Here is a 27,417-nt window from a genome sequence, read left to right as displayed (position 1 = left end):
CAAAGGACTAGCTGATGTGTTTTGTTCTTTGATTTGCCAGGTTAAAGAAGCTACTGTTCATCTAGCGCAAGAGCAGTGTCATGACTTGAGTCCAGGAAATTGGGTTCTGGTGAAGAAACATGCCAAAAAGTCATGCCTGGAAAAGGCCATTCCAGGTTATCTTGGTGGCTACAACAGCTGTGATGTGTGCTGGTCTTCTGAGCTGGGTTCATGTGAGCCATGCATGCAAAGTTCAAAGTGCTCTTGAAGCTACAGTACCTGTTACTCTTGTGTTGAAATCGGTGAGCGAAGGGGTCCAGGTGATATGAGGACTGGTCAAGTGGCTGTTGCGGAACGTGCAAAGACTTGTGAAAGTCTGAGTGTGTCTAAGGCAAACAAATGTGTAGGAGGGTCAACTCAGAATCATTCGACTCCTGATAGCTCAGTGAACATTTAAAATCCAGTTGTGCTTGAAACGAGAACTATGAGTGGCCCTCAAAAAGTCCTGACCCAATAACAGATGTGCTTTCAACTACAGCTGAAGTAATGGAAGAATCTGACCAAAGTGACGGGGAAAATTGTGCAGCAAGGAGATCATCAAAGAAAAGGAGTACCAAGTTACAGGTACTCAGCACCTGTATAGACTTACTTTGCTACTCATGAATGGGAGAAAGAATTTATTACGTTTTGTGTTGACAATTAGTATTCAACTTAATATTCTGGAACTTGAAATTGCTCTAGAACAGAACTTTGAAATTCCATTGCTGCTTGATGAGCAAAGACATTATGGGGGTCATTCTGACCCTGGCGGTCATGGACCGCCAGGGCCAATGACCGCGGAAGCACCGCGAACAGGCTGGCAGTGCTTCCATGGGCATTCTGACCGTGGCGGTACAGCCGCAGTCAGAAATGGGAAACCGGCGGTGTCCCGCCGGTTTCCCGCTGCCCCAGGGAATCCTCCACGGCGGCGCTGCAAGCAGCGCCGCCATGGGGATTCCGACCCCCTTACCGCCATCCTGTTCCTGGTGGTTTTCACCGCCAGGAACAGGATGGCGGTAACGGGTGTCGTGGGGCCCCTGGGGGCCCCTGCAGTGCCCATGCCATTGGCATGGGCACTGCAGGGGCCCCCTAACAGGGCCCCACATAGATTTTCAGTGTCTGCGTGGCAGACACTGAAAATCGCGACGGGTGCAACTGCACCCGTCGCACCCCTTCCACTCCGCCGGCTCCATTCGGAGCTGGCATCCTTGTGGAAGGGGGTTTCCCGCTGGGCTGGCGCGGTGCGGTCATTCGGCGGCTCCCGCCGGGCGTGTGGTTACCGCCACCGGCGGGAGTCAGAATGGCCCCCTATATGCTGGAAGTACTAATAAGTGATACCCAGATTGTTTATTACTAGAGACATTTGAACTTTTAGTAGTGATTTTGAACATTTGCAAGTAGAGAGAAAAACTTGATGAACTTTCTAGAAGATCAGGAGTATTATAAATAAGTGCAAAAGGACTTTGAAGATATTTGTTTTTGTTTATGCTTTGCTCACTTATAGAAAAAAGCTTTACATTTTAGATGTTTTTTTTTTTTTTTTTGAATTTGCTATCTTGGTCTTATTCTAGAAAAGCCCTGATTATGGATCAGGGTAAACAGAGTAAATGTAAGTTTGTGTGTAGGATTAGCAAAAGTATGTGTGATTGTGTACATTTTATTGACTGCTCGTTTGAGTGTGTCTCTAAAAAACAAAGCTGAGAGCACAATTACACCAGTGTTGGAAGAGTCGCATAATAACCGAAATCCCTTGAATGAAGATTAGACATTGATTCATCTTGAAGACTCAAAGGGAGATTTGTCTTCAAATGTATACTACAAGTTACTCTATGAATACATTGAAACTATGCATGTTCATGATTGTTATGTTTGCACACAGATCCCATATTCAGTGCAAGAAGAAATCACAGCTTGCCTTTAACTTATGGCATTTCTTGCAGTATTTTAGTAACCAGATTGTATAACCAAGAGAATATTCACTATTTCTACTCTAATGTAGATTTAGGTGGTCATTACAACCCTGGCGATCGGTGTTAAAGCGGCGGTAAGACCGCCAACAGGCCGGTGGTAAAATTTTTGCAATTTACGACCATGGCGGAAACCGCCAACAAATATAGCCACTTTAACACGGCGGTACAAACAAACAGCGCAGCGGTCACCGCCAACAGACAGGCGGAGGACAAAGTACCGCCCACAGTATCACAACCTACCAACCCACCACCTTTTCCGGGGTGGATTCACCGCGGATAAAAACACGGCAGAAACAGGATTCCGAAGGGAAAACACTCACTTCTACACACCCCATGAGGAACTAGAACATCATGGAGCCAGAGCTCCAAATTCTCCCTGCGATAGTCTTCCTGCTCCTCTACCAGGAGCACGAACGCCGGTAGCGAAGACCACAGTGAGTACTGCACCTATGACACAGGGGAGGGGGAGGAAAAAAACAGGGACACACACACGCAACACCCCCACCCCCACCCTCACCCACTACAACACACACACTAATACAGCATGACACATTACAGTTACACCCCCCAAGCCCTCCAGAAGAATGCCAAGGCAAAAGGAAATGAGTGTAACAATAATAATATATTTAAAGCAAGTATGCAAAAATATACATATATACACCATTAACAAAATACACACCAAGCATAGTAGTCCAGGTAATGCTCCAATTAAGTCCGTGGAACACTGGGCCCACACGATATGTGCGAGGCCCACACAAGATCCCCGACCATGACAGAGAGAACACTGCAGGGGCATCAGAGAGCAAGAAAACAGGCACCTCAGGGGGAGGGAAAGGGGGGGCACCTCAGCCGGTTGAGTGCACAACGCTAAATTCACGAGAGGGCCACATGCCCACTGTTCAATCCTGGGGAGTGCAAAGCCACAATCTCTCAAGTCTATACAGTGGGTGGGTTGCCCACTGTTCAATCCTTCGGAGTGCAAAGCCACAGTCTCTCAAGTATATACAGTGGGTGGGTTGCCCACTGTTCAATCCTGGGGAGTGCAAAGCCACAGTCTCTAAGTGGGTGGGTTTCCCACTGTTCAATCCTGGGGAGTCTCTACAGTGGGTGGTTTGCCCACTTTTCAATCCTGGGGAGTGCAAAGCCACAATCTCTCAAGTCTCTACAGTGGGTGGGTTGCCCACTGTTCCATCCTGGGGAGTGCAAAGCCACAGTCTCTCAAGTCTCTACAGTGTGTGGGTTGCCCACTGTTCCGTCCTGGGGAGTTCAAAACCAAAGTCTCTCAAATGGATAACAGTCTCCACTGGTTCTGGAGGGGGCTTGGTGCCCAGAGTGCTTCATCCTGCTAAGGACAGAGGTAGTGGATGACAGTCTCCACTGGTTCTGGAGGGGGCATTGTGCCCAGAGTGCTTCATCCTGCCAAGGACTGAGGTAGTGGATGTCATTCTCCACTGGTTCTGGAGGGGGCATGGTGCCCAGAGTGCTTCATCCTGCTAAGGACAGAGGTAGTGGATGTATCTCTCCACTGGTTCTGGTGGGAGCATGGTGCCCAGAGTGCCTCATTCTGCCCGTGACGGACTCAGTGGTGTCAGTGCCCTTGGCGCTCCTAGGCCAGCATTGCTTGAGGCGGCGGTGCCCTGTTCAGCGGTGCTTGAGACGGCGGTGCCCTGTTCAGAGGTGCTCGAGACGCGGTGTCCTGTTCAGCGGTGCTTGAGACAGCAGTGCCCTTTTCAGCTGTGCTTGGAGCGGCGGGCTCCTTTGCAGTGACTCAGCTGCTGGTAGTCCTTCATGGCCCAGCGGGGCTTGTGCTGGCGGTCCTTCATGGCCCAGCGGGGCTTGTGCTGGTGGTCCTCTCTGTCCCAGCGGGGCTTGTGCTGGCTGTCCTCTCTAGCCTAGCGGGGCTTGTGCTGGCGGTCCTCTCTAGCCCAGCGGGGCTTGTGCTAGTGGTCCTCTCTAGCCCAGCAGGGCTTGTGCTGGCAGTCCTCTCTGTCCCAGCGGAGCTTGTGCTGACGGTCCTCTCTAGTCCAGCGGGGCTTGTGCAGGCGGTCCTCTCTATGCCAGCGGGGCCTGTGCTGGCGGTCCTCTCTAGCCCAGCGGGGATGATGGCTGTGGCCTCCTGGTCAGCGGGGATGATGGCTGTGGCCTCCTGGTTAGCGGGGATGATGGCTGTGGCCTCCTGGTCGGCGGGGATGACGGCTATGGCCTCCTGGGCAGCGGGGATGACGGCTGTGGCCTCCTGGGCAGCGGGGATGATGGCGGTCTCCTCCGCCGTGCTGCTCTTCCCAGATTTTCCTGGTTTCTTGTGGCCCTTCCCCACCTTGGAAGGTGTCGAGCTGACTCCACACTCCCACCGGGACCCCTGGGAGCAGCTTTGGTGGCTGGAGTCTTCCACCTCTCCCGCCGGGCACTGGCCAACTTCTGATGCTTCACAGGTGGGGGACTGTCTGTGCTGTGGCTCTGTGCCACACTGGCTGCCCTGGTGGCCGGTGCACTCCATATTCCGGTGACTACAGGCACTGTTGTGGCTGAGGTGCTACTTCAAGACCTAGGAGACGGACGGGGTGGGGGAGGTGTGGGAAAAAGGTCAAGATTGGACAGGAAAAGTTTTTGGGATAAACTGGGGCGGGTGGCTGTAGGGGGTTTGGGAGTGGAGGAAGAGGTTGTGGTTGTAGGAGGTGTTCGTCTGCTGACTTCGGGTGAAGGTGCATGCGCTGGAGGCTGTCGTGAGGTGGATGGCTGTTGGGTGGGTGTGTGCCTGCGTTTGTGTATCTTGGGAGGTGGCGTCACACACACACTGGGAGAGGACACAGGGGACGAGTGAATGGTAATGGGGGTGGTGATTGCACGTGAGCGGTGTGTAGTGATGGGCGTGCTAGTGATGGAGGCAGTGGCTGATGATGTAATGAATGCAGGTGTGAGTGGAGACGAGACTGGGAGGGAGGTGGAGGATGTGGAGGAGGGGGACACAGTGGAGGAAATGGATGTTGGTATGTGTGCATGGGTATGGTGCTTGTGTGAGTGCCTGTGGTAGTGGGGGTGGTGATTGCACGTGAGCGGGGTGTGGTGGTGGGTGTGCTGGTGATGGCCGTAGTGTCTGTAGAGGTAGTGCATGCAGGTGTGAGTGTAGACGAGACTGGGAGGAAGGAGGAAGCTGAGGAGGAGGGGGACACAGTGGAGGCAGTGGATGTTGGTGTGTCTGCATGTGTGTGATGCTTGCGTGAGTGCCTGTGGGATGTGTGGTGCTTATGTTTGCCAGAGCTTCCCTTGTGTGTTGAGGTGTGTGCATGCTGATCTAGAGGTGTGCTTGGGATAGGCTGGGGTACAGGGGATTGGGTCTGGGTGGAGGAAGTTTGAGTGGGAGGCTAGACACAGGGACAATGGCTGCCATCAGTGCTGAGGCCAGAGTCTGAAAAGCTCGCTGAAGGGCCACCTGACCAGAATGAATGCCCTCCAGGAATGCATTTGTTTGTTGCAACTGCCTTTCGACACCCTGGATGGCATTCAAAATGGTAGACTGCCCAACAGCGAAGGACCTGAGGAGGTCAATGGCCTCCTCACTGAGGGCAGCAGGCGTGACTGGGGCAGGGGCTGATGCCCACCTTCCCGGGTGAGGGCACAGGGGAACAGGCTGAGGGGCTGCTGGGAGGGCGGTGCTCGAAGGGGAGGTTGCGGCTGTACCTGTAGATGGGGGGGCACAGATGTTGCCGCCACCACAAGGGAGCTCCCATCAGAGGACAAGTCCGTGTCGCTGGTCTCAACTCCTGTCCCCGCCGTGGAGCTTCCCTCGCCCTCCGTCCCATTGGTGGAGTCCGATTGCAAAGTGTGGCCTTCCATGGCCATGGCCATGTGGGATGCAGCCCCCTTGTGCTCCGGTGCCACTGCTCCTCCGCCTTATGATGCTAATGCACCCAAGAACAGGGAGACCACAAAAAGGGGGGAGGACGACAGGAGAAAGACATGTAGAGTGCATGCATTACCGCTACCATTGGCGGACACAACAGACACACAAGCCCCCTGCACTACGCCGCGCTCTTGGGCTCCACTGTTCAATTCCTGGGAAATGGCCTACTAGGCTATGGACGACATCTGCACACATGGATGACACAGGGGCATGACTAGGTGTACTTGGCACTCTGAAGAGGTGCGGTGGGCCTGCCTCACGGAGGGACCTTGCCTACGGAACTCGCCTGGCCTAGGGAAACCCACAGCCCACCTACCCCACCCAGACCCCTCCACTGCATGCAAAATCAGCAGGATGAGAGTGTACTCACCCCCTTGTGGCTGCTGTGATGCCCTCAAGTGCCCATCCAACGCCACCGTCAAGATCCTGAACATCAGGGGGGTCATGGTGTGACGGGCACCCCTCCCACGTTGGGAGGCCATCCCCAGCTGAGCCTCCGCCATCTTCTTGCTCCAGCGGTGAATGTCCTCCCATCTTTTCCGGCAGTGGGTGCTCCATCTGTGGTAGACCGCCAGGGTCTGGACGTCCTTGCTGATGGCACGCCAAATATATTTTTTCTGGTGGGCGCTGACCTACATGATTTGTACAGGGGGAAGAGAAACATATTACCAACTGCACCATCACAGTCATTGGCCCCCATCCCTACCCTTGGCATGTGGCACATGCACTCACCGTTGTTTCATGCATGCCGCATTCTCCCCCCTTCCTTCTTACATCCGCCCCTCTTCACACAGGCATAGCCCAAACAGCATGCTCCCAGTGTACTTACCTGTTTGTCTGGAGGACAGTAGAGTAGCGTGTACTGGGGGAGGACCCCATCCACGAGTTTCTCCAACTCCTCCGATGTGAAGGCAGGGGCCCTTTCCCCTGACACTCGAGCCATTGTCTCTTCCAGACCGAGGTCACAGCAGCACTTGCAGTGTAGGTCCTCTCCTGTCGAAGATCAGGTATCGAGTGATTGAAGAGATAGAAAATAGCGGTCATGTCCGCGGCGGTGCGTACTGTCACCGCCGGCGTACATCGTCATTGGCTCCTGGGACCCATAGGGTCCAATGTTAACCAATGTAGCATTGTGCCGCGGTCTTCGACCGCCTACCGCGACAGTGTACAACGCCAGCGCAGTTACCTCACATCCAATTGTCCCACTTTAGAGGTCAGGCAGCCGCCATTTCAGGGGCCCACATGGCTTCATTTTTTACTGCGTCACACATACCTAGGCCTAGACTCAACACACATACAGGCCACTTTTTAGATTATGATTGGTGTTCTGTGTAAGCTGTGGGTACGTACCTCTGAGTTGTTTGACTCTGTGCTCGCTGTTGTCCTTCATAGGCACCGTCCGCTGGAACATGTGAGGAGATGGCGGCATCCTCCGGTGTACCGACCGTTGGTGGACCTGTCGACAACGGAGGAAAGACGTGATCATCACATACAGGTTTGACCGTGCCACAATCCAGGAACTGTGTACCCAGTTGGAGCCAGACCTGATGTCAGCTATCCGCCATCCCACAGGAATCCCCCCTCAAGTGCAGGTGCTGTCAGTGCTCCATTTCCTTGCAAGTGGGTCATTTCAAACAACAGTGGCCATAGCATCAGGGATGTCCCAGCCTATGTTTTCCAACGTGTTGTCCAGAGTGTTGTCTGCCCTGCTGAAACACATGCAGAGCTACATCGTTTTCCCTCAGGTGGAGGATTTGCCTACAGTGACAGGTGATTTCTATGCCCTGGGACATATCCCGAACATCATAGGTGCCATTGATGAGACACATGTGGATTTGATCCCCCCCCCACAGGAGTGAACAGGTGTACAGAAACCGAACGAGTTATTATTGGATGAATGTACAGATGGTATGTTTGGCAGACCAGTACATCTCCCATGTGAATGCCAAGTTCCCTGGCTCAGTGCATGACGCCTACATCCTGCGGAATAGCACCATCCCTTATGTGATGGGTCTACTCCAGAGGTACCGTGTGTGACTATTAGGTGAGCACCTGGAAGCAAGACAGTGGGAATAGTTGTCTGGGTCTGGGGATATCCCTACAGGTTAGTGTGTGTCTAACAGTGGAGCTGGGGCAGTTTAAGGATGGACAGGGTGACAAAGTGGGACAGTAGGATGACATTCAGGGTGGTCTCATTTCTTGGTGGGGGTCTTGGCATTGTTCTCTGTCTTTGTCCTGGATCTCAGGGACCGTTTGCAAGGTTGTTCTCCCTCTGCAGGGGGTGGGGTGCTGGTGTGGTGGTCCTGTGGCGGTGCCTCCTGTCCACTAGCACCGGCGGAGGTGGTGGGCAGTTCTTCGTCCATGCTAGTGTCACACTGTCCCTCCTGGTGTTGAATACTTCCTTCAGCACCCCTAGGATGGTGCTCAGGGTGGAATTGATGGCTCTGAGTTCCTCCTTGAAGCCTGAATACTGTTCCTCCTGCAGCCGCTGGGTCTCCTGAAACTTGGCCAGTGCCGTTGCCATTGTCTCCTGGGAGTGGTGGTAAGCTCCCGTGGTGTTGGAGATGGCCTTGTGGAGAGTGGCTTCCCAGGGCCTGTCCGCCCCCTGTCGCACAGCAGCCCTCCCAGTTCTCCTGTGTTCCTGGGCCTCCGTCCCCTGGACCACGTGCCCACTACCACTGCCCCCAGGTCCCTGTTGTTGTAGGGGTGGTGGGTTAGCCTGGGTTCCTTGTAGTGGTGGACACACTGCTGATTGACGTGTCCTGGAGATGGAGGTATGGACCCGCTGGGTGGGTGCTGTGCTGGTGTTTCCAGAGGGGGGAAGGTATGTGGTGGCCTGTGACTGGGTGAGGGGAACCGACTGTCCAAAGGTCCACGATGGGCCGGGCTGGTCATCTAGATCCAGTTGGACAGAGGTGCTGTCATCACTGTGGGCCTCTTCTATTGGTGGTGTGGACATGTGTGGACCCTCCTGTCCGGTGACATTGGGTAGGGGTCCTGCAGGGGATAAAAGGATATGTATTACATCTGTGTGTGGCATGGTGTGCAATAGGTGGGTGACCGTGTACTCAGTGCTTGCATTCCTGTGTGGGACCTTGTGTGATGATGGTTTAGGGGGATGTATGGGTATGTGCAGTGGGCATGCTTTAGTGATGTGTGTCCATGCTTTGTTGTTGCATGCAGGGCTTGGTGTTAGGATGTGTGGTTTGTGATGTTGGGACATTTGTGAGGAGTTAGAGTGATGGGGGTGACGGTGAGGGTGGGGGTATGTGCTGGCATGCAGGTAGGGTGGGGGATGTAATAGTTACGATTTGACTTACCAGAGTCTATTCCTCCACCTACTCCTGCGAGGCCCTCAGGATGCAGAATTGCCAAGACCTTCTCCTCCCATGTTGTTAGTTGTGGGGGAGGAGTTGGGGGTCCGACGTCAGTCCGCTGAACCGCAAGGTGGTGTCTTGAGACCACGGAACGCACCTTCCCCGTAGGTTATTCCACCTCTTCCTGATGTCCTCCCGATTTCTTGGGTGCTGTCCCACTGCGTTGACCCTGTCCACTATTCCTCGCCATAGCTCCATCTTCCTAGCTATGGAGGTGTGCTGCACCTGTGCTCCGAATAGCTGTGGCTCTACCCGGACGATTTCCTCCACCATGACCCTGAGCTCCTCCTCTGAGAACCTGGGGTGCCTTTGCCATGCCATGGGGTGGTGTGGGTGATGTGTGGGGTGGTGTGTGGGGTGATAAGTGTGCTAATAGGTAGTGGTGTGTAGTGTGAGGTGCGTAGAAGTTATGTGGGTGATGGTGTTGTGTGCCTGTGGATTGTTGATGGTGGTGTCTCTCTCTGTAATTGTGGTCATAGGGGTTTGTGGGTGATGTGGGTGTGTGTTTTATATTGTATTGGGTGTGTGGGAGTTGTGTGTGTATGTGTATCAGGAGTGTGTATTTTGAATTGTCCAATGTGGTTGTGTTTTGTAAATGTGCGTGTATTTTGAGCGCAGCAGTGTGTACCGCCAATGGAATACAGCGATTGAAAGACAGCCGTGTAGATTCGTGGGTCGTGATAGTGTGGGCGTATTTCTGTTGGCGTGACGGTGGAGGATTTGTTTTTGCCAGTTTATCACTGACCTTTGGTGTGGCGGACTTGTGTGGGTGTCTGAATTTTGGCGGATTCCGTGCTGTGGGTCCTAATAGCTGTGGCGGATTTCCGCTGCCGCAGCGGTGTATTGGCGGTCTTCTGAACAGCGGTAAGCGGCTTTTAACGCCAATGTTGTATTGACCACCTTAGTGTTTTCCTTTGTGCTTATTAACCAGCATCTGAGTGATATTGGTAAAGCTAAAAGCACTGACATTGTGGGAGGCTTCTTTGAACCAACCCTAACTTTTAGAACTGCACACAGACACAAAAACACTTTAACCTACTGTAGGAGGCTGGCCTGGCTTATAGTGGGTACCTGATCGTACTTACACCTTGTGCCAGGTCCAGTTATCCCTTATTAGTAGATTAGTAGTGTTCTAGCAGCTTAGGCTGATAGAGGTAGCTATAGAAGAGCACCTTAGGCTTAGGAGAAAATAGGCCTGAGGGCAACACAAACCATATACTCCAAAAGTGGAATGCGAACCACAAATGGAATGGACCCCAGGCCTAGTCGAGTGTGTAGAGGGTCACTGGGAGTGTAAGAAAACACTAAGGCTGTCCAAGATACGCCACCCCAAGACCCTGAAAAGTAGGAATAAAGTTACCCTACTACCCCAGAAAGACAGTAAAGTCGATATAGGGGATTCTGCAAAGACAACAACTGACTGCAAAGCCCTAAGATGGATTCCTGGACCTGAGGACCTGCAAAGGAAGGGGACAAAGTTCAAGAGTCACAAAAGTGTTCAAGGGGGGCAGGAGCCCACTAAACCCCAGACGAAGGTGCAAAAGGGCTGCCACTTGGTGGAAGAAGCTGAAGATTCTGCAACAACGGACGGTGCCAGGAACTTCTCCTTTGGGCAGAAGATGTCCCACGGCATGCTGGAGGATGCAGAGTTTTTTCCATGCATAAAGATTGCAAACAAGCCTTACTAGCTGCAAGAGTCACGGTTGAAGGTTTTGGGTGCTGCCAGGGCCCAGGAAGGACCAGGAGGTTGCCTCTTAGAGGAGGAGACAGAGGGGGTGCTCAGCAACGCAACAGAGAGAACCCATGCAAAAGCAGGCAGCCCTCGCAGAAGTACCTGAACAGGTGTTCAAAAAATCTGAGCACAGCGGTCATCTCAGCACAACAAAAGAGGGTCCCACGAAGCCAGAGGTCAACTCAGCAAGTTGAGCAAAGCAGGACGGAGTGCTGGGGAACTGGGCTGTGCTGTGCATGAAGGAAGTCTTGCAAAAGTGCACAGAAGCACTAGCAGCTGCAGTTCACACAGTACACAGGATTCCTGTCTGGTGTGGGGAGGCAAGGACTTACCTCCACCAAATTTGGACAGAAGGACCGCTGGACTGCCGGGGGTCACTTGGATCCAGCTCCTGTGTTCCAGGGACCGTGCTCGTCAAGATGAGACGGGACCCAGAGGACCGGTGATGCAGAGGTTTTGTGCCTGCGTTAGCAGGGAGAAGATTCCATTGACCCAAGGGAGATTTCTTCTTGGCTTCCAGTGCAGGGTGAAGGCAGACAGCCCTCAGAGCATGCACCACCAGGAAACAGTTGAGGAAGCCGACAGGATTAGGCGCTACAATGTTGCTGGTAGTCTTCTTGCTACTTTGTTGCGGTTTTGCAGGCGTCCTGGAGCATACAGCAGTCGATCCTTCACAGAAGTCAAAGAGAGAAGTGCAGAGGAACTCTAGTGAGATCTTGCATTCTTTATCAGAAGAGGAACCCACAGAAGAGACCCTAAATAGCCATCAGTGGAGGATTGGCTACCTAATCAGGTAAGAGCCTATCAGGAGGGGTCTCTGACATCACCTGCTGGCACTGGCCACTCAGAGGCCTCCCTTGTGCCCTCACACCTCTGCATTCAAGATGGCAGAGGTCTGGGACACTGGAGGAGCTCTGGGTACCACCCCTGGGGTGGTGATGGACAGGGGAGTGGTCACTCCCCTTTCCTTTGTCCAGTTTCACACCAGAGCAGGGGCTGGGGACTCCCTGAACCGGTGTAGACTGGCTTATGCAAGGAGGGCACCAACTGTGCCCTTCAAAGCAATTCCAGAGGCTGGAGGAGGCTACTCATCCCCAGCCCTTAACACCTATTTCCAAAGGGAGAGGGTGTAACACCCTCTCTCAGAGGAAATCCTTTGTTCTGCCTTCCTGGGACTGGGCTGCCCAGACCCCAGGATGCCAGAAATCTGTCTGAGGGTTGGCAGCAGCTGTAGCTGCAGAGAAAACCCCAGAGAGCTAGTTTGGCAGTACCCAGGGTCCATGCTGGAGCCCTGGGGATGCATGAGAGTGGCACCCCAATATCAGATTTGTATTAGGGGGACACTTCCATGATCTTAGACATGTTACATGGCCATATTCGGAGTTACCTTTGTGACGCTACATATAGGTATTGACCTATATGTAGTGCACACGTGTAATGGTGTCCCACACTCACAAAGTTTGGGGAAATTGCCCTGAACAATGTGGGAGCATCTTGGCTAGTGCCAGGCCGCCCTCACACTTAGTAACTTTGCACCAACCTTCACCAGGTGAGGGTTAGACATATATGTGACTTATAAGTTACTTAAGTGCAGTGTAAAATGGCTGTGAAATAACGTGGACGTTATTTCACTCAGGCTGCAGTGGCAGTCCTGTGTAAGAATTGTCTGAGCTCCCTATGGGTGGCAAAATAAATGCTGCAGCCCATAGGGATCTCTTGGAACCCCAATACTCTGGGCACCTAGGTACCGTACACTATGGAATTATAAGGGTGTTCCAGTGTGCCAATTAGAATTGGTGAAAATGGTTACTAGCCTGCAGTGACAATTTAAAAGACAGAGAGAGCATAAGCACTGAGGTTCTGGTTAGCAGAGCCTCATTGACACAGTTAGGCACCACACAGGGAACACATATAAGCTATGAGCACTGGGGTCCTGGCTAGCAGGATCCCAGGGACATAGGCAAAAACAAACTGACACACAAGTGAAAATGGGGGTAACATGCCAGGCAAGATGGTACTTTCCTACAGTGCTCTTGCTGTTTCTCTCTGGTGGCAATTCTTTCTAGTCGTAAAGGGTTGTGAGGAGTGTAGTTCTGTGTTTTATAGTGGTGTGGCTGTGGTGTGGCTGTGGTGTGTGTATGTGTGTCAGGTGTGTGTAGTTTGAATTTTCCAATGTGGTGTAGTTTTGTTTGAGTGTGTGTATTTTGAGCGTGGCAGTATGTACCACCATTGGTTTACTGCCATTGAATGTCCGCTGCAGTGATTTGTGGGTCAAAAGGCTGTGGGAGTTGTTCTGTTGGCGTAACGGTGTGGGTATAGATACCTCCAGTTTATCACTGACCTTTGGGCTGGCGGACTTGTATGTGTGGCTGTATAGTGACAGATTGGTATGTGTGTGTCATAAAATGCTTGACGGTTATCTGCCGTGGACGCATTATGTTGTCTGCAGTCGGCATGGCGGTAAGCGCGATTTACCGCCAAAGTCATAATGAGGGCCAAAATGCCCACAATTGCCACCCAGAGAGTTTGGAAAAAAAGTATCACCTATGGAGAATTATTTAGAGCCAGAAGAGTGTGCAATAAGGAGGAGAGTTTCAAATACACATATAGGGCCTAATTACAACCCTGGCGGTCAAAGACCGCCAGGGTTGTTTTGGCGATTTTACCGCCAACAGGCTGGCAGTACAAATTGCCATATTATGACTGCGGTTTCCCGCCATCGTTGTCCCGGCAGTTATAATCCGCCAGGGCACCGCTGCCCTGGGGATTAGGATTCCCCTTCCCACCAGCCTGTCCATGGCGAAAGGTTGGCGGGAAGGGGAGTTGCGGGGCCCCTGGGCGCCCACCCTGCTTTTCACTGTCTGCGCAGCAGACAGTGAAAAGCGCAACAGGTTCAGCTGCACCCATCGCATGGCCGTAGCACCGCCGGCTCCATTAGGAGCAGGCTCCAATGTTACGGCCGACATCCCCGCTGGGCGGGCGGAAACTTTGTTTCTGCCCAGCGGGGATGTTGTAATGTAGCCGGCAGGATTGCGGTCGCATAGGCGGACGCTCAGTGGTCCAACCTTGGCGGGCGGCCTCCGCTGCCCGCCAAGGTTGTAATGAGGGCCATAGTGGACAAAAAGAGACATAGGGGTAACTGTGCAAGTCTTTTAAATGGTACTTTCCTACAGGCCCCTTGGAGCACAGGCCCCCCCGCACAGCATGGGATGCAGGGGCCTTAGTTACACCACTGGAGACTGCTGCAAGGGGTGGGTGGTAGCTAGATAATGGTACTGCCAACAACCTCTGCTCAACAGCAAGTTTTACAGCCCCTGTGTCTCCGTGCCCAGAATTATGGGATTTGGAGTCAAGAATTCCAGGCCCGGATTCACATGTAAAATAGTCTTTTCTCTGAGCAGCAGCTCCAGCTTGTAATGAGGACCAAGGTCACAGAACAGAAACTCACATTACACATGCATACTTCCAAAGTTTCAAGAGACTCTGTGCCACAGTGGAATTGTTCTGCCATTTCTGTGTTTTTCACCAGTAACACTTTGCATGGTAGGATTTTAAAATTCTAATTATAATGAAAAAAGCAAACCTACAAGAGTGAGAAGTTCTTATAACTCAAAATACAAGTGGTTGAAGAAAGTTAGCACAGACAACTTTAGAGCTATACAGAATAACAGATATTTGGAAACTATTCAGCAAATATACATCTCCTCAGTATAGTGAACATGTCATTTATTGTTGGTTTCCTTGCTTTCTTCTGGCATGCTTATTTCTATTTACATTGGTCCTCTGCTGTTTTTATTAGCCAGTGTTTTCAGTATGAAGCACACAAAAAATGGCCTGTGCAATAACTCTTTGTAAGGGAAAATTTAAAAGACAGGCGAGTAACTGAATTCTAGAAATGTCAGGCAACCTGCTGCGTGATCTCAATCACTGCTGTGAAAATGATATTCCGTTCTAACAGTACCTAAGTTAAAACATTAGATCCATGAATAAAGAGCCAAACATTATTATTGAAGGATGTTGCTTTCTAATCATTGTTACACAAACGATCAAAAAAGCTATTAGTTCTACGTAGCACACCTGTGTTCCTTACTCTTATTGTAACACCACAGGATCTTCCATGTGATCCCCAAAAGTAGCATTCCTAAAGTTCAACATAAAACAAATCTGATCCATTTCATTTGGTTTTATTCTTTGTCCTCAATGTGGACCAGAAAAAAAACTATGACCTAAGTAAGCTCTTCCAACTGGGTGTCAGCTTCCTTTCATTCAATGAAGAAACAGTAGGACTATCTAGAACTAAAATATGCATTGTGTGCACTTTCCTTATTTGCGCCTTTCAAAAGGTATGCTGCGGCAAACAGAGAAAGTGTTCAGTATTAAAAAAACACTTCCACCAGGACAGCTGAAAACTTGTGCTGTCCAAGGGCAGCGCATTTGAGTGATATCCAAAGCAGCTGCTTCAAAGCCTCTCCGTGTTTTACAGTGAAAGCAGCATGCCATCTGCACTTTGAAGAGTGGAGAGAAATCCCCTTGCAGGCAGGTTCAGTTACTGAAACGCACCTGAATGCAAAGAGGTTTCTGTGGGATCCATGGGACCCAATTTATCTCCTCCAGAGGGCTGCATTTAGGAGGCACACTGAAAATGTGCCACTTCTTTGAGGTTCAGCTTCAGTGCTTCTCCTAAGGGCATGTTCATTGCTGCACCCATGTTAATAATACAATACAGGCGCAGAGGAACACTGATTCCCTCATTTGCATAGGGCTACACTTTCATGCAAACCATAGAACACCCTTTCATGACAGCACTGGTGCTACAGGGTCACAGGCTCCATCAGTATTTTAGAAGGAAATGCACAAGTGTCTGCAGCCTCTTCCATAATACCACTGAGCCCCACAGATGCACAAAACTGGTGCATGCACATGCTCATTGTACCCCCAGGGCACAAAGAATAAAACAAACCCTAGTCACAAAATATAGCTCTCAAATTGTGACAGGTATTTGTCGGACTAATAAGTTGAATCTTAAAAATATCATTAATTTTGGTCATAGTGGGTTACAACCTAAACTACCTCATAAATATTAATGATATTGGTCACAAATTGCAACTGACTATAAATTCAGGAAGGCCATTACAGGGATGGTGGCTTGCAAGGGCCAGCAGACCACCACGACTGTGATTACCTTTCAATGAAGTGAAATCTATTTTTATTTAACCCTTTTTCTTCAAAGACATTCGGACTGTCTTAAAAAGAAAGGTTTATAGTTTTTGTTTGTGTAAGAGTTGGCAGTGGTAAAATCGACCACTACGTACTGTCAAACAATCTTTTTATAACATTCACAAAGTGGAGGAGGTCCGCAAGAGACACCTTCCCCTTTGCAAATGGGTTACCACCCCAATTCGGGGGTTACTAACTTTTCTTTGTTTTACAACTTCTTTTTGGTGCTAAATCATTGATGCATGTGAATAAAAAACACTATTTGGAAAAGATGCCTACTGCATGCCACCTCCACATAATGATTCTTTATCTAAAAAATTACACTCTAAATAGTTTCAGAACCTTGCTAAATGCAGTATGTTGGTTGCAAACGCTGAAATGGAGCATTTGCAACTGAAAACTTACTTTGCACATCTGGCCTTTAGCGTCATGTGTTTTATTTAGGGCCTGATGCACACAGATTCCTAATAAGAAATTGTAAATTGCATCAACTAATGATTAGCAATTTTGGATTTCTAGTTAAGAATCTACTAGAATTGATCCAAATTTATATAATGACTTTTAGTGAATACATTGGTATTTTGTTAACCAACTCTGTTTTATGTGGTTGGTTCACAAAATAAAATTTGTAGCGAGTCACAGTCCGAACTAGCTGTTTAATATACATGAAGTATGTCTCAAATGGAGACCCACTACGATTTGTTAGAGTCACAGTCATGTTGGCCTGTTGGGTTCATTCATGTGATTGCTTTTAAATAAAGCAATCTTTTTTTGTAACTGCAACTATTTATTTAAAGTAAAACAGGATGCGTTTTGTTTAAAAAAGTCACCGCCTGCTATTAAAAAATGTTTCTGTCTACATTCACATAGGGATACCTTACAATTTGCGAATGATTAACACCACGTTGTATTTGCTGGTAAAATTATATTTTTTTGTAAATGAATTTAAGTCGCAAAACATGAATACGTAAGTTAAGGAATCAGTATTTGGAAGGGATACCTTTTACATATCCTTGCAAATACTGATTCTGATTTACTAAATCGCAACTTGGGTTTTGCTCAATTAAAATAAAAAATTTTGCAGTCATAAAGGCCCAAAAGTGACTTTTATTACTTTAAATGTGCTTTGTACACTGCGCCCCTAATTCCATAATACGTTTTTTTTTTTGTGACCGACAACCGAAATATATATCGCCACCGGGCTTCTGTCTTAGTTTGGTCAGCTACAAAAATCCTGAGTTATTTGTGGTAAATAACATCTGGCCAGTTTGATCTGTAATATCAAAAAACGTTGTAATTTTGATCATTGGATGGTCCCAATTAATAATTACACTTTTACTGACTTTTACATGACAATGCATCTTATAATAAGCACAGCTTATTAAAGCAGTGTTTCTTCTCTGCCATACATTATGCTAATGTGCTCATGTTTTCTTTCAGCTCATACTCAAACCTGTTTCCTATTCACTTGTATTCTGAGACAGAATCTTTTTTTCTATACTCGTTGTGATTTATTAAGGCTATTTTGCTTTATATTCTCTATTGTTGTTTAGTCATCACAAAAAAACTAACAATATTAAAATTTCATGTTGTTTTGTTGTATTATTTCCCTGATTGCTTTAAAAGATAAAGGGGGTCATTCCAACGTACCACGGAAGCACCGCCAACAGGCTGGCGGTGCTTCCCTGACAATTCTGACCGCGGCGGTAAAGCATAGCAGACAGTGAAAATCGCGACGGGTGCAACTGCACCCGTCGCACCCCTGCAACACCGCCGGCTCCATTCGGAGCCGGCTTCTATGTTGCAGGAACTTTCCCACTGGGCCGACGGGCGCTCCTTTGGCGGGCGCCCGCCGGCCCAGCGGGAAAGCCAGAATGGCCTCCGCTACCGCCGCCCGCCGCGGTCAGAATGACCGCCAAAGTGTGCTCCAAATAAAATGTAAAATTCATATATATTTATATATATTTTTGGTTTCGATAACATTAATGCGAAAACAACATCCACAACAGAAAGGAGACTGAGTCATTTTGATGTTTAAACATCTTAAAAATTAACTCAATAAGGTCAGTATAACTCAGTTACAGTGAATGGTATTCATGTTTTTTAAGACAGTGATATGTAAACAAAGGGGCATATTTAAGAGTCCCAAACAGTACCGGAGGGTCACTTTTAGTGACGCTCCAGGTGGTGCTAAGCACTGCTCCATATTTACACCTGTTTGTAAATATGGGCCCTTCCGATGCAGTTTTCAGCGTCAGAGGGGCATGCAATAGGTGTTGCAGTGGGCGTTCCACCACAAAACCCATTGCTTTCGACGCTGCCTCAGATTTACGAGTTGTCATAAACCTGAGGCAGCGCCAAAAACTAACGCCACTCCTGGGGTGTGGTTAGCATGGCAAAATGAGGAGGAATGCTTGTATTCCTCCTTGATTTTGCTTTTTCTATGTGTTCTGCATTCTGCAGCACACATAGAAGAAGCAAAATGCCATGGAGAATTGTTTATGTGCAGGAAGGGACACCTCCCTGCACATAACCAATCTATCCCCTCAATGCAGACACCCTTGCACTATGGTGCAAGGATGCCTTCATTGGCCATAGGCAGCTTAATTCAGTGCCAGCGTAGGGGGGGGGGGACAGGGGTGCGCCTTATTCCTCTGAATACAGTGCACCTCTGCATTTCTAAAGTGGCACTGCTATTTTTTGGAGCACAGCGCTGCAACACTTTAGCATAAATCTGGGCCAAAGTATTTTGAAAGTAGCCCTACAGCTGGATGTGGAAGTATATTAAAGAAGTTAAAGAACAAGCATTTACAAATAAAGTATGTTGCGGTTTGGACAGTGTTCGCCTAAAACCCCAAAAATGGCAGAGGCATTTGTTTTGGGCTTTGGAGATGTTGGCTAAGCATGTACACTAAAGTACAGTATGATATATGTTCACATCATTTGGTTCCTCACTTTTCTAAGCCTGCCTGAACTTTAATCTATTCAAGTGGGTTAATTTTACCTTGGCACCTTCACACCATGGCTGACAAAATATGCCAAAATGTGCCAGGGACTACCCCTTTGTGACTTGACCATCGTTTTTCCAGGGATTAAAACCATTTTGCTAGAGCTGGCATTTTAGCAAGCAGTGCTGCCATTGTGCTAGGTTAACCATTTGGGCAGATATTACCCCCATGCCTGCATTTTGCCAGGATGTTCTACCATTGTGCCAGGGCCAAGATTTTACCAGGAAATACTTCCACTGTGTCACAGTGGGTGTTAGAAATGGGGTCTCTAGTTGGCAGAGGTAGACATCCTTGCCCACGTAGGGACCACAATCCTAGTCAGGGTAAGTCACACACAATCCAAAGTATCCTGTGCCCACCGTCTAATAGCTTGGCATTGAGCAGTCAGGCTTAACTTATAGGGCAATGTGTAAAGTATTTGTGCAATAAGTCATGCACTAACACAGTGAAAAACCAAAACAATACACCACACAGGTTTAGAAAAATATAAGATATTTATCTGAGTGAATTAAGGTCAAAACGATCAAGAATTGATATATACAAAGTGAAATATCACTTTTGAAATGATGAGAAAAGTCTTAAGTCTTCAAAAGCAACTATTGTCTCTTGCAAGCACAAAGCACCTGGTATTCATCAAAATCACATGCAGAGGGACCACAGAGGAGGAGATGCATGGAAAAGTAAGAGTGTGCATCAGATTTTGGGCGCACACAGACGGTATCTCGATTCTTTTTGATGCGACAAGGTCTTTGCGCCGAATCCCAGCGCACAGGCTTAATTCCTCTTTACAATGTGGGGTTTTTGACGCCCATGGACGATGTGTGGAAATCTTGGGTGTGCAGGACGAGGTCACTGGTGCTCCGTTAATCCGGTGGGCGATAAGTCAGAGTTTCTGTCGCACGGCAAGTGGTGCATTGATTCCTCGATCTTCACTCTGGGAGCCAGGCTGCGTTGTTCCAGTTCAGTGATGCAGCGTTTCTTTCACCACTAGGCAGGCTGTGAGTCGATTCCGGCAGGTTGTGCGTCAATTTTCACAGCATAAGGAGTTCCTTTACAGAAGTGAAGTCTTTTTGGCCCCGAAATTTCAGGAAACAGGAGGCAAGCTGAACCCAAGCCCTTGGAGAGCACTTCTCAGCAGAGCCAGAGACCAGCAAGGCAGCAGAGCAACAGCAAGGCAGCAGAGCAACAGCAAGGCAGCAGTCCTTCACAGCAAAGCAGTCCAGTTGAGTCCTTTGGGAATCCAGGCAGCTCCTCTTGGCAGGTTACAGGATCTGGTTCAGATTCTCTGTCCCAGGAAGTGTCTAAGGTGGTAGGGTCAGGGACCCAGTTTATATTCCCAAAAGTGCCTTTGAAGTGGTGGGGACTTCAAAGAGTGGTTGTGAAGTGCACAAGGTACCCTTTCAGTACAACCATGTCTGCCAGGGTACCAGTAAAGTCCATTGTGTGAGGGTAGGCCACTGTCATTTGTAATGTAAGTATCAAGCCCTCCACCCTTCCAGCTGAGGAAGACCCATTCAGTATACAGATGTGTGCAGGTGTGACTAAGCATCCTGTGTTTGTGGTTGTCTGGGTGAAATGCACAAGAGAGCTCTCAACCAGTTGATCCAAGACATGCATTGGAGACAGGCTGTAAGGCACAGAAGGATGTAAGTGCAGAGAAGTGCTCACTTTCTAAAAGTAGCATTTCTAAAATAGTAATATAAAATCCAACTTCACCAATAAGCAGGATTTTGTATTGCCATTCTGGCCATACTAAATATGACCTGTTTACCCCTTTCTGATCAGAATCTACCACTCAAAAAGTATATGAGGGTAGCCCTAATGTTGCCCTATGAAAGGAGCAGGCCTCACAGCAGTGGAAAACAAATTTAGGAGTTCTCCAATACCAGGACAAATGAAACACAAAGATATATGTCCTGCCTTTTACCTACACAGCACCCTGCCCTCTGGGTTACTAGGGCCTACCTTAGGGGTGACTTAAATGTAGAAAAATGTAGATAAATGGGAGTTTAAGGCTTGGCAATTACTTTTTATTGTTTTTAAAAAAAAACATTTTTATTAAAGAAGAATATAGGGCAGTACATAGTATACATGAACATATCTTCAGTATTCCACATTACAGCTGATAGTTTTACAATCAATATCTGGGTTTATGCAGTCTGATAGGTATACTGATTAGTAAATATGGACTGTGGGTTAGAGGTTGGAGGAAGATCGGGGGAGGGGGTAGGGGCTGATAAGAAGATAGAGCATAGGAGAGAGGGGTAGGAAAGAGGGAGGAAGGGTAGAAGATGGGAAGGCGAGAAGGTTAGGTAGGGTGCGGGGAAGGATCCTTTGACACAGTGTTTCTGGGCTATTGAATGGATGTTCCGGTTGTTCCCCGTCCGTTACCAATGATCTTGCAGGGTTGTGCCATGTAGTGTATACGTCAAGATACATTTAGGGTGGAATAAGAGAATCTGTATGTGGGGGGGGTAATGCTGAGGGGGGATAGTCGAGAGGGGGTATCTGTGTGGGTTTAAGTGCATAAGGGGTCGGGCCTTGTCTATTGGTGTTGGATAATTAGCCGCTGATCGAACAAATTGGTAGAGAATGAGTTTTCTAGTGCATGTTTAAACGGGTCGGTATGGGGGGGTGTTTCCTGGGATGAACAGTCTCGGGAATAAAGGGAGAGGATAGATGGGCAGAGAGGGAAGAGAGAGAGGGGAAGGGAGGACAAAGTGTTGGGGTGTCAGCTGCTATCCACTGACCGTCCACCAGCTGCCTCATGGTCCTGCCAGGAAGGTGCTCCAGATTTCCATAAATAGAGCCGCTTGGTCCTGTAGTTTATAAATGACTCGCTCATGGGTGGCTGTTTGAAACATGGCTGTCATCCATTCCGTTGGTGTTGGGGCGATGGCAGACCTCCAATGTCGGAGTATGCAGATTTTAGCTGTGGCAATTGCCGTGTTGAGCAGCCGTTTGTGGGGTCGTGATAGGGAGGGATACGGGCGCGTGTCATGTAAAATAATGTGTGTTGGCGGCGTTGGGTTAGGTATCAGTATAAAATCCGCAAGTGTATGGCGCACAGTTTCCCATAAGGGTTGTATCGTTGGGCAGTGGCATAGGATATGAAGTAGGTCGCAATGAAGATCTGTGCACCTCGCGTGTGGTATCAGACCTGCCTTGAAGAGTTTTATGGGGGTCCAATACCAATCTTGGAGGGTTTTGAATAGACAGAATTTTCAAGCGGGCCTCGTGGACCCCCCTATCCAGGGCCTCCATTATGTCCTGCCATTCTTCTTCAGTGTAGGCTATGGCTAGTCGTTCTTGCCACTTGAGGCGCAGTCGCTCTAGAAGAGGCTGCGAGTAAAGGTGGTTCATCCACGGGGGAGTTCCCAGGGCCTTGCGCATACAGTGCGTAAGCTGCATGTACCTCCATTCTTGATTTTTGTGAATATCGAACTCTTCCCGTAAAGAGTCAAAGGATCGAAGGCGGTCGCCATCTGTTATTTGGGATATATTGTGGATGCCAGCATTACTCCACTGGGGCCAACTTAGGGTACTTCCTCCTATTTTTATACATTTGTTTCCTGCTATAGGGGCTTGAGCATGTAAGGAGGGGTGTATGCCCAGTAGACGGTGGACTCTGCGCCACGCTGCATTTGTGGCCGCGAGAATAGAGTTGGACGAGTGAGGGTAGTCAGTGTATATTTCACCCACCTCGGCATGCTGTCCCCGTAGGAGTTTCTCCGTAATTGTCCATTGTGGGGGGTCCGGGGTATCTGGTAATGTGTAGGCTAGTTGCGATAATTGTAGGGCTAGAGCATATTGTTCTAGGCAATTACTTTTAAATACCAAGTCAAAGTGGCAGTGAAACTGCTCACACAGGCCTTGCAATGGCAGGCCTGAGACATGGTCATGGGGCTACTTATGTGGGCCGCACAACCAGTGCTGCAGGCCTACTAGTAGCATTCAATTTACAGGCCCTGGGCACATGTAGTGCATTTTACTAGGGACTTACAAGTAAATTAAATTTGTCAATTGGTTATGAGCCAATGTTACCCTGTTTTACGAAGAGAGCATATGCACCTTATCACTGATTAGCATTGATAAAGTGCACAGAGTCCTAGAGCCAGCAAAAATGAGATCAGAAAAAGAGAAGGAGGAAAGTAAATATTTTGGGGGTGACCCTGCAGAGAGGCCATCTCCAGCACAGGGCCATAATGTTGCTAAGAATTATCTTTATTGAACTACGGCAAGCATTTACCAGGGATTACCACCTCTGTGCAAAGTCAACATGTTGCCAGGAATTACCACCAGTGTGCCAAGACTAGCATATTACTGGTGATTACCACCATTGTGCCAGGTTTTGTAATTTGGCAGAAATTACCAATATTATGCTGTGGCCAGCATATTGCTCGGGATTACCACCACGTTTACCAGGAATTACTTTCATTGAACTAGTATCTGCATGTTGGCCGGGAATATCACTATCATACCAGAGCCAACAGATTGCCAAGGATAACCGTCATTTTTCACAGGTATGGCAATGGGCACAACACTCACTTCTCACCAACACGCACAAATATTACAGTCACATACACAAACATACAGTCACACACTCAGAGACATGGCCTTGCGTACATGAAGACATAAACACACACATACAAATACAGACAGATATACACCCACATACAAACAGACATGCACATACTCACTTGTGCCCAAACAGGATGCAGATTTTTTTTTAAATGTATCAGTGTGAATGTTGTCTGCTTGCTAATCCGATGTGGCCTCTTTCCTTCTCTCCCAAGCTTTACAGCTCCTCATCAGCACTCCCAAGAGTGGAAGGGGCAGTGCTTCAGACAGCCAAGGTGAGTGTAAGGCAAGAAAAAGGTTTTAGGGGGCATATTTATAATGCCCTAGTGCCACCTTTCGCAACATTAACGACATTATTTTTGCACCACTTTTGATCCCTTTGCGCTACATCATGTCTGTGCCAGGCATAATGTATGCAAAGGGGGCTTTCCCCCTTTCAAGTTATCAAGGTAGTCAAAGCAGTTGTGTGGGCATCACAGTGTCAGGTATGAACATCTCACAGGCCCTGGAGAACTAGGGGCACAAGAATGCACAGTACGATAAGTGTATCAGGGAGGTGGCAGCACATTGGTGCCTTCAGTGGATGGATTTGCTCTCCTCCACCATTGTATCTTCATAGGCATGGTGAGGCTATGTAGGCATTGCTGCAGTAGTACTCCTTTCTATGTGAGTGGATGGGCACACTTTTCAGCTCACGTGGCAGTGGGTTGTGTGGGATGCCTAGAGACATGCATACAGCCCTTTTCTATGTTAACACCTATGGCTTTGTCTCAGTGCTTCCACTACATAGTAGCACTAAGATTAAATACAATAAATGTAATATTATTGAATTGTTGCTGGCATGTTTCCTGCTTAGGCAGCAGTTAATATCTTTTCTATGTGTTTAGGGTCAGATGTAGAAATAGACTGTCATTCAGTAATCAGTTGCAAATAGGTTAGTGACTGGTAAAAGGCACATTTGGAATGTATCAAAGTAGTTTCAGTCTATAGTTGCAAAAAGAGCAATGCAAACCGAATCTTGCAACTCGTAAATCTCGCAAGTTGAATTTTCTATTACCTATTAGTTATCACCAATTTGCATGTCTTATTTTAGAACGTACTACTGATTGGCTAATTGTGAATGCTCAGAAAAATAGGATTTTGCACTGGCCAAGTACCGTCAAGTGAGAGCAAGTTGTAATCAAGTGCAACACTTTATACATTTTTTTCTACTGTGGCTACTCTATATGCTATGGTGAGGAAGGTGAGACTTTTATTTCCACACCACCACAGGAGAAGGCAAAGACAATGGCGCATTTTCAGAGTCAAGGGGGCATATTTATACTCCGTTTGTGCCGGATTTGTGTATTTTTTTTTTTACGCAAATTCGACGCAAAACTAACTCCATATTTATACTCTGGCGTTAGACGCGTCTAGCGCCAAAGTCCATGGAGTTTGCGTCACTTTTTAGCGTGGACACCTACTTTGCGTTAATGATATGCAAGGTAGGCGTTCCCATCTAAAAAATTGACTCCGAGGCATGTGCGCCGTATTTACACTCCCGGGCAAAAATCACGCCCGGGAGTGGGCGGGTCAAAAAAAATGACGTCCAGACGCTTTTGCGTCGTTTTTTAGCGCCTGGTCAGGGCTGGCATTAAGGGACCTGTGGGCTCGGAAGGAGCCCAGTGGTGCCCTCCCATGCCCCCAGGGACCCCCCCTGTCACCCTTGCCCACCCCAGGAGGACGCCTAAGGATGGAGGGACCCATCCCAGGCAACATGAGGTAAGTTCAGGTAAGTAATTTTTTTATTTTTTTTTGTGGCATAGGGGGGCCTGATTTGTGCCCTCCTACATGCCACTATGCCCAATGACCATGCCCAGGGGACAGAAGTCCCCTGGGCATGGCCATTGGGCAAGGGGGCATGACTCCTGTCTTTGCTAAGACAGGAGTCATTTCAATCGGGGTTGGGAGTTTTAAAAAAATGGCGCAAATCGAGTTGAGGCGAAAATTTTGCCTCAGCCTGACTTGCCCCATTTTTTGGCGCCCAAGCTCCATATTCCCCTACGCCAGCGCTGCCTGGTGTACGTCATTTTTTTTCACGCACACAAGGCAGCTCCGCCGGCTAACGCCGGCTAACGTCATTGAATAAATACGGCGCCCGCATGGCGCTTCAGAATGGCGTTAGATTTTTTAACGCACAACTGCGTTGGGGCAGTTGTGCGTCGAAAAGTATAAATATGGCCCAAGGTGTTTCGGCAAATGTAGGAAGAGATATATAGCAAGTATAAGCTCAACAGCACTGTTATTGACAAAAGCTATAGGCTGTGTTGAAGGGACACATGTCTTAATTTGCCCTCCTAGTTCTACAGATTTTTTTGTTTAGGAATCAGTAGAATTAGTACCCCTTAAACATTCAAATAGTGGACAATGCTAGCTCTTCAATTTCCGACCTTGTGGCTAAATTTCCCAGTTCCACTCATGAGTCCTATAAACGTAGGCACCAAATTGCAAGAGGAGACTTTGAGGATGACTATATTTTAGGTATTTCGACATTTAACCTCCAGTAGCAATCAAGATTGCAGCAGTGTGTGCTATGCTGCACAATATAGCAACATGTAAAGGACTTCCAAGGAAGCATGAGGAAGACAACTCTGATGAAGAGGATGACCACTCCCTACCAAACACAAGAGCAGCAGATATAATTGTAGTTCAAGTAAATCTTGCAAAGTTTAATGAAGGCGTTGCAGTCCGGATGCAGAAAAGTAATTTTTATTTTCATGTTAGTTCCCTGGAAAATGCATACATGTTTTTAACAATATCTTTCAATGCACAATACTGTAATACAATACATTTCATTTAGAAACACGCCCATGCTATCACGACCCACGAATCCACGCGGCGGTCTTTCAACCGCGGTATTCCATTGGCGGTACACACCGCCGCGCTCAAAATACACACACATCTCCAAAACACCGCCACATTGGACCATTCAAAATGCACACAGCTAATACACATACAAACACCACTCCCACACACCCAACACAATATAAAACACACACCCACATCACCCAGGGTTGTAATGACCACCTTAGTATTTTCTTTCAAACTCCGAATACTATTAATCATTGAAGGCATGTCTTCAACAATGTTTCTTGAAAGCATGTTGTTCATTGCATCAAATTGTTTTGTTGGAATGTCTAACATTGCCTTTTCTTTTTTTACTAATACTGATCATGTTGGTGTGGCGCCTATATCCGCTGGTCCGATTGGGCTCATGTGTCTCTGTGTAAAAGCGATTGATCTACATTGTGTAGTTGCTCAGAAATTTCTCCTAGTTCTAGGTGTGCCTTTTCTTGTAAGCACAGTTGTTACTGAGTATATTGTTATTGGTGTGATCTCCATTACTTCAACCATGTTATTGTCGTTAGTCCACTGATTGGTTACAGCTTAAAATTGTAACCATGACGTTATTCTGTAATGTTCTCTTCCATCACTGTACATTAAATGGTACGCAAATGTAATTAATATGTATGTTATTACAAATGGCACATAACAGCCTATATTGAAGTGTAAGCTTCTGCTGTCTGTGGTGCACTAATGTATTTTTTTTCTTTTTCAGATCCATGATGTAGGT

This window comes from Pleurodeles waltl, chromosome 6, assembly GCF_031143425.1.
Source record: "Pleurodeles waltl isolate 20211129_DDA chromosome 6, aPleWal1.hap1.20221129, whole genome shotgun sequence".
NCBI lineage: Eukaryota > Metazoa > Chordata > Amphibia > Caudata > Salamandridae > Pleurodeles > Pleurodeles waltl.
Note: the sequence above shows the minus strand (reverse complement) of the source record.